This window comes from Chiloscyllium plagiosum, unplaced genomic scaffold, assembly GCF_037043375.1.
Source record: "Chiloscyllium plagiosum isolate Xiang-an unplaced genomic scaffold, Cpla_swu_hap1 HiC_scaffold_8, whole genome shotgun sequence".
NCBI lineage: Eukaryota > Metazoa > Chordata > Chondrichthyes > Orectolobiformes > Hemiscylliidae > Chiloscyllium > Chiloscyllium plagiosum.
Window position 1 is genome coordinate 117,903,957 of NW_028270146.1, and position 12,277 is coordinate 117,916,233.

The following is a 12,277-nucleotide window of genomic DNA, read 5'->3' on the forward strand; positions in this document are numbered from 1 at the left end:
TGAATGACGATGTCCTGTGATAACGTGTGAATGGATTACAGAAATTGATTATCATATTGTTCATGATTATGTGTTGATGGGAAGAGATTAAGGCAGAAGGGTTCTTCCTTCAGTAAATGGAGGATTCACTTACCTATGCTCATATGGAGGGGAGGTAAGATAATGGGAGTGAGAGGCAGTTTAACAGGGTTGTGCACAGGGCTCTCAGTCTTGTCTGGAAAGGGCAAATTCCTCTGTCTGGGGTTACGGGAGAATCCACATGTGTGGCTGTAAGAGGTTCTATTTTGAGATACTATCAGCCTCCCCCTTCTGAGGTGTTCTGTCTGTATTCTATGAGTACAGGCCTTCAGTTGATGAAATAAGGGGAATGTTTAACCCTAGAAGAGGCATATTCCATTCAAAATATTATCTCTCGCTCCACACATTCTACCCCCTGGAAAACAGAACAGTGCAGCACTGGAATAATTGGCCCAACATGTCTGTGCGGACCATGATGCCATTCCAAACTAATTCCACCTGCCCGGACATGATCCATAAAACTGCCAACCCCTGCCAGCGTATGCGCCTGCCCAAATGCCTCTTAAGCATTGTGATTGTTTCTGCTTTTACCACCTCCCAGGAGAGTACATTTTAGTCATCTACCACATTTAGCATAAGAACCTTGCCTGACATAACTCCCTTTAAACTTTCACATGTTGTTGAAAATACTCAGCAGGTCTTGCAGCATCTGATAAAATAAAAATCTGTTCATGTTTCGGGTCCTTCCTCAGAAACGTGAACTCTGATTTCTCTTCACAGATGCTTCCAGACCTGTTAAGCATTTCCAGAAGCTTCTGTTTTTGTTTCTGATTTACAGCATCTGCTGTTCTCTCGGTTTTTATTTTCTTTAAATTTCCCCCTGTCCCCTGAAATCTATGGCCTCTAGAATTTGTCATTTCTACCTTGGAAAAAGATTCAGATTATAGGACATAGAACATAGAACAATACAGTGCACAACAAGCCCTTCGGCCCTCAATGTTGCGCCGACCTGTGGAATTTTCTCAACTCGCCTCCCTACACTATCCCAAAATCATCCATGAGCTTATCTAAGGATTGTTTAAAACTCCCTAATGTGGCTGAGTTGACTACCTTAGCTGGTAGAGAATTCTACACACTTACCAATCTCTCTGTGTAAAGAATTTGCCTCTGACATCTGTCTTAAATCTATCACCCCTCAATTTGTAGTTGTGCCCTCTCGTACAAGCTGTCGGCATCATCCTAAGAAAAAGACTTTCACTGTCTACCATATCTAATCCTCTGATCATTGTGTATGTCTCTATCAAATCCCCCCTTAGCCGCCTTCTTTCCAATGAGAACAGATCCAAGTCTCTCAGCCTTTACTCATAAGACTTTCCCTCCAGACCAGGCACCATCCTGATAAATCTCCTCTGCACCTTTTCCAATGCTTCCGCATCCTTTTTGTAATGGGGCGACCAGAACTGTACACAATGTTAAAACTGTGGCCGCACCAGCATTTTGTATAGTTGCAGCATGATATTGCGGTTCCAGAACTCAATCCCTCTACCAATGAAACCTAACACGCCGTATGCCGCCTTAACAGCACTATCCACCTGGGTGGCAACTTTCAGGGATCTATGTACATGGACTCCGACATCCCTCTGCACATCCACACTACCAAGAATCTTTCCATTGACCCAGTACTCTGCCTTCCTGTTATTCTTCCCAAAGTTCATCACCTCACATTTAGTTGCATTGAACTCCACTTGCACCTCTCAGCCCAATTGTGCAGTTTATCTAAATCCCCCTGCAACCTGTAACATTTTTCCAAACTGTCTACTACTCCACATACTTTAGTGTCATCTGCAAATTTACTAATCCATCCACCTATGCCTGCGTCTAAGTCATTTATAAAAATGACAAACAGCAGTGGTTCCAAAACAGATCCTTGTGGAACACCACAAGTAATTGGGCTCCGGACTGAATATTTTCCATCAACCACCACTCGCTGCCTTCTTTCAGAAAGCCAGTTTCTAATCCAAACAGCTAAATCACCCTCAACTCCATGCCTCTGCATTTTCTCCATCAACCTACCATGTGGAACCTTATCAAAGGCTTTACTGAAGTCCATGTATACCACGTCAACTGCCCTCGTCTCATCTAAATGCTTGGTCACCTTCTCAAAAATCTCAATGAGGTTTGTGAGACACGACCTGCCCTTGACGAAACCATGTTGACTATCTGAAATCAAATTGTTGCTTTTTAGATCATTATAACTATTATCTTTTATAATCCTTTCCAAAACCTTTCCTACAATGGAAGAAAGGCTCACTGGTCTATAATTACCTGGGTCATCTCTGCTGCCCTTCTTGAACAAGGGCACAACATTTGCTATCCTCCAGTCCTCAGATACTAAACCCATAGACAATGATGACTCAAATATCAAAGTCAAAGGCTCTGCTATCTCCTCCTTAGCTTCCCAGAGAATCCACGGATAAACCCCATCCGGCCTGGGGACTTGTCTACTTTCACTCCTTCTAGAATTGATAACACCTGTGCTTAACTAACCTCAATCCTTTCTAGTCTAATATCTCGTACCACATTTTTGTCCTCTACAGTATTCTCCTTTTCCTGTGTAAACACCGATGAGAAATGTTCATTTAACACTTCTCCGATCTCTGCAGGGTCCACACTCAACTTCCCATTTCTGTCTTTGATTAGCCCTATTCCTACCCTAATCATTCTTTTATTCTTCACATACCTATAGAAAATTTCAGGCTTATCCTTTATTCTGTTTGCTAAAGACTGCTCGTGTCCTCCATTTGCTTTTCTTAACTCTCTCTTTAAATCCTTCCTAGCTGATCTATAACTCTCTATTGCTTCATCTGTACCATTTTGCCTTATCAACACATAAGCCTCTTTCTTCTCCTTAACAAGAGATGCACTTTCTGTAGTAAACCATGGTTTACAAACTCTGTTTGTGCCAGTGGGGTCACCCCACAGCCATTGACTTTCCAAAGACAACAATCCAAGATTTTCCAACCTCTCCCAATCCAGGCAACATCCTGGTAAACCTGTTTCCACCTTCCCAAAAGCCTTCCCATTCTACCTATAATATTTTGATCAAAGGTGGCCTGATTATAGTTTTATATTCACTCCCCTGACAAAAGAAGTCAAGCCTGCCATTCACCTCCTTCACCACTTTCAGGGACCTTTCAGCTTGCAACTGAAGATCCCTCTGTATATCAGTGCTGCTCAGGACACTTTCGTTTATTGTATACATTCCTCTTGCTATGTGTCTTCCAAAACCCATCACCTCACACTTGTCTGAATTAAAATATATCTGCAATTGCTCCACAAAACTTTCTGACTCATCTCTTTCTTGCTGTATCCTTTGACATCATTCTTCACGATTCACAACTTCAACAGTTTGTGCCATCTACAAACTTGCTAATTAAATCGTTTACATTTTCAAACTTTTCATTTATATACATTACAAGCAACAGATGTCTCAGTTCTGATTCTTGTGGAACAGCACTAGCCATAGACCTCAAACCAGCAACATGCCCCTGCACAACTGTTGCTGGGAGAAATATCAAAGAGGAGCCTTGAGTTCTGTGTTGAGCAGCATGACCAACGTTTATTCAGAGCTCCTTACTAATACATGATGGGAGAGGTCTCTCTCTGTCTCCCCCAGATAAGTCCAGCATTTTGATGTGTTTACTTAATACGTTCCAGTAATATCTTCCCCCTGACCTGAACTTCAGGGCTTGGAATGGTCAGCTTGGATATTTCCATGTTCCCTTTCCCAGTCTCGGAATCTCTCAGCTCATGCAGCTGCTTTGCCAGTTCTTACACAAAATGGTTTAACCTTATCCTTGTCATTGCACATCTCCAGCCTGCCACTACCACATGTCTCTGGCTCCCCCACTACCATACCCTGTGGCATCTGCATAGTCCATCCAGTCACTAATTCAAAGGGGGACAGCCCCGTCCGCCTTTCTGGGGTTGTCCACAGTTTCATTAGGCTGGTGGGGAGTACTCTAACCCATCGCTGTCCTGTCTCTGAGAGAGCCTTAGTCCGACTAGCTTTCAGTGTCTGCGTCATTCCTTCTACTGTCCCAGACCTCTGGGGCTGGTATGGGGGATGGGATTTCTGTTCAGTACCAAACAGGGCACATAGCTCTTTAGCTATGTTCCCTGTAACATTTTTCCCTTGGTCAGAATCTGCAGGGGAATGTTTCCACCCACTGAGTAAACCTATTTATTAAAACCCAGTAGGGCTTCCTTCCCTGTGATTGGAATGGGTGTGTGTGTAAAATCCATCTGTAATTGTTCCCATGGGCCCCTGGGTCCCTGCTGCTGCCTCCATTTTATCCTGATTGCTTTCCCTGGCTCACACTGTGTACAGACTACACACCTTCGACAAAACCTTGCTGTATTTCTCCCTGTTCCAGGCAAGGATTGGAGTGGATCGTCTGATATTGCATTTTATCCTCCCCAATATGGGCCAGCCCATGATATGTTTTTAATAATGTTTGTCTTGTACAGTGTAGTGGCACTGCTGGATCATCCAGACCCTGCCGTGTCCTATTACTGCCCCACCCTTTTCCCATTCCTGTTTCTCCTGTTATGGGACTGATTCTGGGAATATCTTTAAACCTCCTCTCTCACTTCTGTAGCTACGCCCATTGCCATCTCCTCAAATGTCTGCACTGTTTCAGTCAGCATTTCACTTATAAGATTATTAAAGGATTGGATACTTTGGAGACAGGAAGCATGTTTCCGCTGATGGGTGAGTCCTGAACCAGAGGACACAGTTTAAAAATAAGGGGTAGGCCACTTAGAACAGAGTTGAGGAGAAACTCCTTCACCCAGAGAGTGGTGGGTGTATGGAATGCACTGCCCCAGAAGGCTGTGGAAGCCAAGACTGGATACTTTCAAGAAAGAGTTGGATAGAGCTCTTAAGGGTAGTGGAATCAAGGGTCATGGGGATAAGGCAGGAACAGGATACTGATTGAGGATGATCAGCCATGATCATAATGAATGGTGGTGCTGGCTCGAAGGGCAGAAGGGCCTACTCCTGCGCCTATTGTCTATTCACCTGCCTTACTCACATACTCACTGCCCTGTTGGTGTGAGGTTTCTACTTTCCTGTGAGCTATAATCTTCATTATTGCTGCTTCACTGGGAAAGTTAGCTGCTTCCACAAACTCTCTGACCTGTCCTTCATGCTCTATGTGCCCCCAGACTGGGTGATGTACCCTCACCGACCCCAGGCCATTACTTGGTCATGAACTATACAAAAGACATGCTGTCTGTCTGTGTATATGCTGACTCCCTGACCACTGGCTAATGTCAATGCTTCTGTCAGGGCTCGTGATGGTTCTGCCATTTCTGGGTAATTCTCCACAAAAGTCCTCCAATAATTAAACAATCCTAAAGTTTGCCTTATCCCCTTCACGGTGTGCGGGTGGATAGTTTTGAAATCATGGTCTTTCGTTCCACTGGGATTGTCCCCCTCCCTTCCTGATTTGATCTCCCTGATGTGATGTCCCAGGTACATATATCCCTACGTTCTCACGTTCTGTGGGTTAATTTTAAGCCCGGCCTGCCTGACCTGACCCAATACTCTGTGTAATATCCGGATATGTTCTTTCTCACCAACTGAGGTAATGAGGTGATGGTCAGATTAAATCGGCAAACTCCATCAGCCATGTATCGGTGGGATATACTGGAATATTATGGGATCCCTGAGGTAACTGGATCCAGGTCTACTGCATCCCTCAGACAGTAAATACTAGCTTATTCTGCCGTTCCAGGTCCACAGGAACCCATTCACAATATCAAGGGCTGAGACTGTATCCTGTTGCAATTTTAATCCATTAAATAAAGTGGTGTGGTTCGCTAATGTAGGATACTCTTTAGTGGCGGATTTACTGAGGGAGGTATACTCAATAGTGAGGTGGGTTGAGCCGTTCGGCTTCTGTGAGTTAGTCTGGGATACTGTCAGTCTGACTAAATCCTACTTCTCTCAATCTGTTACTGTCACAATTATTGCCTCCTCAGCCCCACCTTTAATGGGATCCGGTTTGTGTGGGGAGTGAGAGGGCCCTCGATCTTTACAGGAACAACAGATAATAACCCACATTCCTTAACATCAAGTAGTTTCAACATTCACATTACATCTGAACCAGTTATGTTACATTTACCTTTAGAATAACAAAATTGTTGGATTTACACTACCACCTCAACATATTTTTAAGGGGCTCTGGCCTGGTCCATAACACTGGATTCCTTGTCTTCCTGTGTAATAGGCAGCAGAGTCTGAATGGGCTATTCCTCTTCTTGTTCAGTAGTTTCAATGGGCTGAATGGCTTCTTCCTATTCCTGTGAAGTGCGCTGGAGGTGCTGAATGAGTTCCTCCTTCCCCTGTGAAATTAAACAGCATCTCGCAGTACTGTTACAAGAATGCTACGAACACTTTAACAACACAAGCCCGAATGTTGTCCAGGTCTTGCTGCACGTGGACACAGACTGCTTCAGCAGCTGAGGGCTGACACGTTGTTCTGAACATTGTGTAATCTTCAACAAATATCCCTACTTCTGATCTTATTTTGAGTAAAGACATTAATGAAGCAGCTGAAGACGATTGTGCTGAGGAAGTTACTGTGGGGATCTCCTGCAGAGACGTTCCGGGACTGAGATGATGGACATCCACGAACCACAAACATCTTCCGTTTTCCTACGATTGACTCCAACCATTAGGGGAGTTACGCTGATTGATAAATAAATCCAGATTTGCTTCGCTCCTTGACAGCCTCCTCAGTCAAACACTTCTTTTATATCAGGGCCATTCACTCTTTTCTGAGATCTTGTGTTCACCTCTTTTATTCGTAGCAACAGGTAGAACAGAGAGTTCTGAATAATAGCAATTCTCTTTTCCACAGTGGTAAGGGAGCTAAATACTTAAAGAGGAAGAAGGTGGCTTTTGACCTATCAGACAGTTGAGGACTGTGAAAAATTTGGCATGAAAGAGGATTTGAGACGTAGAGCAGATCAGCTATGATCTTAGTGAAGGGCAAGGCAGGCTTGGAGGGTGAACGGCCTGCTCCTGTTTCTGATGTTCTCCCATTCTGTTCTTGGAAAGTTAGTGGGTGTATTTTTCCTGGAAGGTCTGTTATTGAATGTTGTCGTCAGGGAGACCAGAGAATTTTGTGAGCCATCTCTGGGTGAGGTATGGGGGCTGTATTCACAGTAAATCTGGGTCTATAACATGACCAACAAACGGAGCACAAGTTACAGAGAAGTGGAGCTCTGTAAAGAGAAATGAGGGGTGTCTTTCATACTCAGCTCATATTTTTCCAATTACATTTCCCAAACTACACCAAACCGTGTGTGACAGGCTTGAGGGGCTGTCTCCTCTTTTTCTGTGCACCAGGTGATAGCAGTAAGTGGCCTCCAACTGCTCCATTCTGGCAGGTTTGTGGGGTTGAAACTAACATAGGAACATGGGACTGAGGAGCAGGAGTGGGTCATTAGTCACTCTGAGCATTTTCTACCAGGCACTAAGATTGTAGCTGATCAGGTTGTGCTTTCAGCCCCACTTTCCTGTCTGTATCCCATTATCCGTGACTCACTTCTCTGTCAATATTTAACTAACTCAGCTTTCAATCAATGCAAACATAGAGGCACGATAAACTTCCGGTGAAGATAATTCCCTCTTCAAAGGTCGTTACAGAATTTCTCCTCATCCCTCTGATGCAATCAGAGTCATGCAGCATGGATACAGACCCGTTAGTCCAATCTGTCCACTCCAATCAGATAACCAAATCTGCTCTAGTCCCATTTGCCAGCATTTGGTCAACATCCCTCCTCTTTCAGACATTTTTAAAAAAATGTGTGATTGTAAACGGCTTCATCACTTCCTCTGTCAGCACTTTCCATATATACACCACCCTCTGTGTGAAACATTTGCCGCTTAGGTCCCCTCTAAATCATTTCCCTCGCCTTCAACCTATGCCCTTTTGGTTTGGAATCCCCTATCCTGGGAAACAGACCGTGGATATTTCAGCATTCTGAAACCTGGGAACATAACCTTCCATGACACTGTCTCTCAGTCTCCCCCTTTCTATCTATACACCATGTGGTGATATTTAAACGGATTCCCTCACCACCTCTCTCTGCAGTGATATTCACACCCAGAGCACCCTCTTGTCATGGCAGAATCGAGATATGGAGCTGTAAATGGATGGGAGCTGCACATCCGGTCACTTCCAGCATGGGCTGCACGTTACCCCACACTGGACAGGGATGTAACACTGAACAATGCACTGGGGTGGTGTACACAGTCTTACATGCTGGGAGGGAAACTGCTCCTGGTTTCCAGATCAATGCACTGGGGTGGGGTACACAGTCCTACATGCTGGGAGGGTAACTGCTCCTGGTTTACAGATCAATGCATTGGGGTGGGGTACACAGTCCTACATGCTGGGAGGGTAACTGCTCCTGGTTTACAAATTAATTCACGGGTGATCACTGTGCTGGTCAGACTATCTGGTTGAGGTTTATAGATAATGCAATGATGTGGTTTGTGTAGCCCCCTTATGCTGGATGGATATTTGTTTCAGGTTTCCACGTCAGTGCCCTGCTGTGGTCTGCACAGCTCCCCGTGCTAGACAGATATCTAGTCCGTGTTTATAGATCAATGTATTGCTGTGGTCTGCACAGCTCCCCGTGCTAGACAGATATCTAGTCCGGGTTTATAGATCAATGTATTGCTGTGGTCTGCACAGCTCCCCGTGCTGGACAGATATCTAGACCAGGTTTATAGATCAATGCCCTGCTGTGGTCTGCACAGCTCCTCGTACTGGACAGATATCTAGTCCGTGTTTATAGATCAATCTATTGCTGTGGTCTGCACAGCTCCCCGTGCAGGACAGATATCTAGTCTGGGTTTATAGATCAATGCACTGCTGAGGTCTGCACAGCTCCCCGTGCTGGACAGATATATGGTCTGGATTTATAGATCAATGCCCTGCTGTGGTCTGCATAGCTCCACGTGCTGGACAGATATCTAGAGCTGAAAATGTGTTGCTGGAAAAACTCAGCAGGTCAGGCAGCATCCAGGGAACAGGAGAATCGACGTTTCGGGCATAAGCCCTTGCTGCAGATATCTAGTCCGGGTTTATAGATCAATGCACTGCTGAGGTCTGCACAGCTCCCCGTACTGGACAGATATATGGTCTGGATTTATGGATCTGATCTGTGCAGTATTCCACTCTGGACAGATTGCTGTATTGTATTATATCACATTTTTGTCAGTAGTTCCGAACTTCCCATTTGTTATTCCAGCTCCAATTACTTTAATAAATCCCTGAATGCAGGGACACATTTGAAAATCTCACTGGGTTCCCAATCAAACGAGTCCCTTTGCCTCCAGGCTAATGGATAATGTGTTTGTTTTCCTTCCTCACAGTTAACGTAGTGACCATCTTCATCCTGCTTTATAAAGATTGTGGATTGTCTCCATGTGTCAGACGTTACTTGGGGGCCATGGCAGCGGCGGATCTCCTGGTCATTATCCTCGACCTGATACTGAGACACATTCCCATTGTTTATTGGGAACAGTTTTATTTCCTGAGGGACTCCGTCCCCGTGTGTAATATCCACGCCATCCTGCTTTATGCAGCCACTTACTGCTCTATCTGGTTCACCATCACTTTCACCTTTGATCGGTTTGTGGCCATTTGTTGTCAAAAGCTGAAAAGTAAATATTGCAGTGAGAAGACGGCGGCTGTGGTTCTGGGAGCAGTGACTGTGCTGAGCTGTTTAAAGAACATTTCCTGGTATTTTATGCTCACGGCTCGGTATTGGCTGGTGAACAATCCCTGGTTTTGTGATGTAACAAACGCTGTTCTATCCTCCAGTGTCTGGGTCACAATCGAGTTCCTCCACCACATTCTAACCCCGTGTGTCCCATTTCTCCTGATTCTGCTGCTCAATGTGCTCACTGTCAGACACATTGTAGTGACCAGCAGAGCCCGCAGGAGACTCCGTGCTCACACCAATGGGGACGCTCAGTCTGACACTGAAATGAGAAACCGAAAAAAATCCATTATTTTACTGTTTGCGATCTCGGCCAATTTCATCCTGTTATGGTCAACGTTAATGCTGTATTCTATGTGGAAACGGATGAGGTTAATTGTGTATACCGTTGTGTATCTCGATGTCTTTGTGCAGGAACTGGGCTTCATTCTGCAGCTCCTCAGTTGCTGCACAAACACCGCGATTTATGCCGTGACCCAGACTAAGTTCAGGCAGCAGCTGAAGAATGTGATGAAATATCCCTTCACCCAGATCCATCCATCCATCAAATTCCCTCATTAATCAATCCATCCAGGACTTTTTCATTTCAGTTCAGTGTTTCAGCGATGGAGCAGCCTGTCGCTATGGTAACAGACTGAGGGTAGCGCTGGTTTGTCCATCCTTATCTCACAGGGGGGTTACAGGGAAACATTTCAATGTTTCTCACAACTCAGTGGTCAGTGAGAAAAGGCACCATCCCAGTGACTGTATCCATCACTTCCATTTATAAACAATAAAAATGTTCATTAAAGTGTGCCGAGCAGCCGAGTGACCGATGTTGGTGTGTGTCTCTGTGTTGGAGAAGCTGAGCTGGAGAGACAGGCTCAGCCCAAAGTCCTGGTCCACAGGGAAAGGGAGGGCAATGCTTCAAGTCAACAATTCAGTGGCTGAGCTATTTCAGGTTTTGTATTATACAGTACATACAATACACCATATACATATTATGCTATTTGTCTATGCATAAATATTGTTTTGCATTGGAGCTGATCTGTTTACATGTAAATATTACTATGCATCTAAGTATCTCAGTTTATTGAGAAATCTTTTTTGTATGGGAACTGTTTTGTTTATAAATACAAATATTGTTGTGGATGGGAAGTGTTCATGTGTATAGTTAAATCATGTTTTGTTTTGGAGATGTTCATGCTTTTTCATAAATATTGTTGTGCATTGGAATTGATATGAATTATCCCAGACCACAACAACTAGCTGTATCAAAACATTTTCCCCCTTGACACCTTTTGCTCAATTCAATGAGCCCTGATAACATCAGCGACAACACATTTGTCTTGTGTGTCACAGAGATTAGTTACATTTCACTTAAACCCTTCCTCAATCTCATCAAGAAGTGATTAATCAAAGAAATGACATGTTTTACAGTTCAATCAAATAAAATAAAGTACAAAAATGGAAAAATAGAATAATCTGGAGTGTGTGTCCATCCTTGTTTCCCTTTAGTGTTGCCATGGGTTTGTTTGGACTAGGAACAGGGACAGCAGTTTAGAAATAATTGGATGAACAACAGAAAGGAATCTTTTTTTAAAATTTCACTGGAATTTCAGTGAAGCTTCTGAAGTCAGCTCTAACCCCACCAGATGGAAGACTATTGTAAACTCCCCATGGAGCAGTCAGACAGACTCACAGCAATGTGCTCTGTCCCCACTAGAGGGCAGATTATTGTAAACACCACATGGAACAGTCAGACAGACTCTCAGCAATGTGCTCTGTCCCCACTAGAGGGCAGATTATTGTAAACACCACATGGAACAGTCAGACAGACTCACAGCAATGTGCTCTGTCCCCACTAGAGGGCAGATTATTGTAAACACCACATGGAGCAGTCAGACAGACTCACGCAATGTGCTCTGACCCCACTAGAGGGCAGACTATTGTAAAATCCCCATGGAGCAGTCAGACAGACTCACAGCAATGTGCTCTGACTCCACTAGAGGGCAGACTATTGTAAACTCCCCAAGGAGCTTTCAGACAGATTCTGGACAGAAATCAGAATAAAATTACATTAAATGTATGCAACAAAGACAAGAAGCAGTATAAATTTCCCTACATTTTAGATCTTGGTAAAGCATACTGTAATGGGAAGGAGAAAAGAGCCATTATGTAGCAATCCAAACCAAACAGTTTTTGGAGAGAATTACACATTAAAAAGAGGAAGTTGATTTAATGCAGCATTTTTTTTTCAGGAGCATCCAAATGCGACAGGACCGATGCTTAAACCCAGAAAAGGAAAGGGACTGTGTTCATCCGGAGAATATGTATTCTCATTCGGATCAAGTTCAAACTCAGCAGAGCTCACTGGTTCTTGGTATTTGCATCAGTCTGTGCAAACACCTTCTGTAAACATGTGGAATAAACTTGTGTTAATTTAGTCAAACATGTTGCATCAATCTGCACA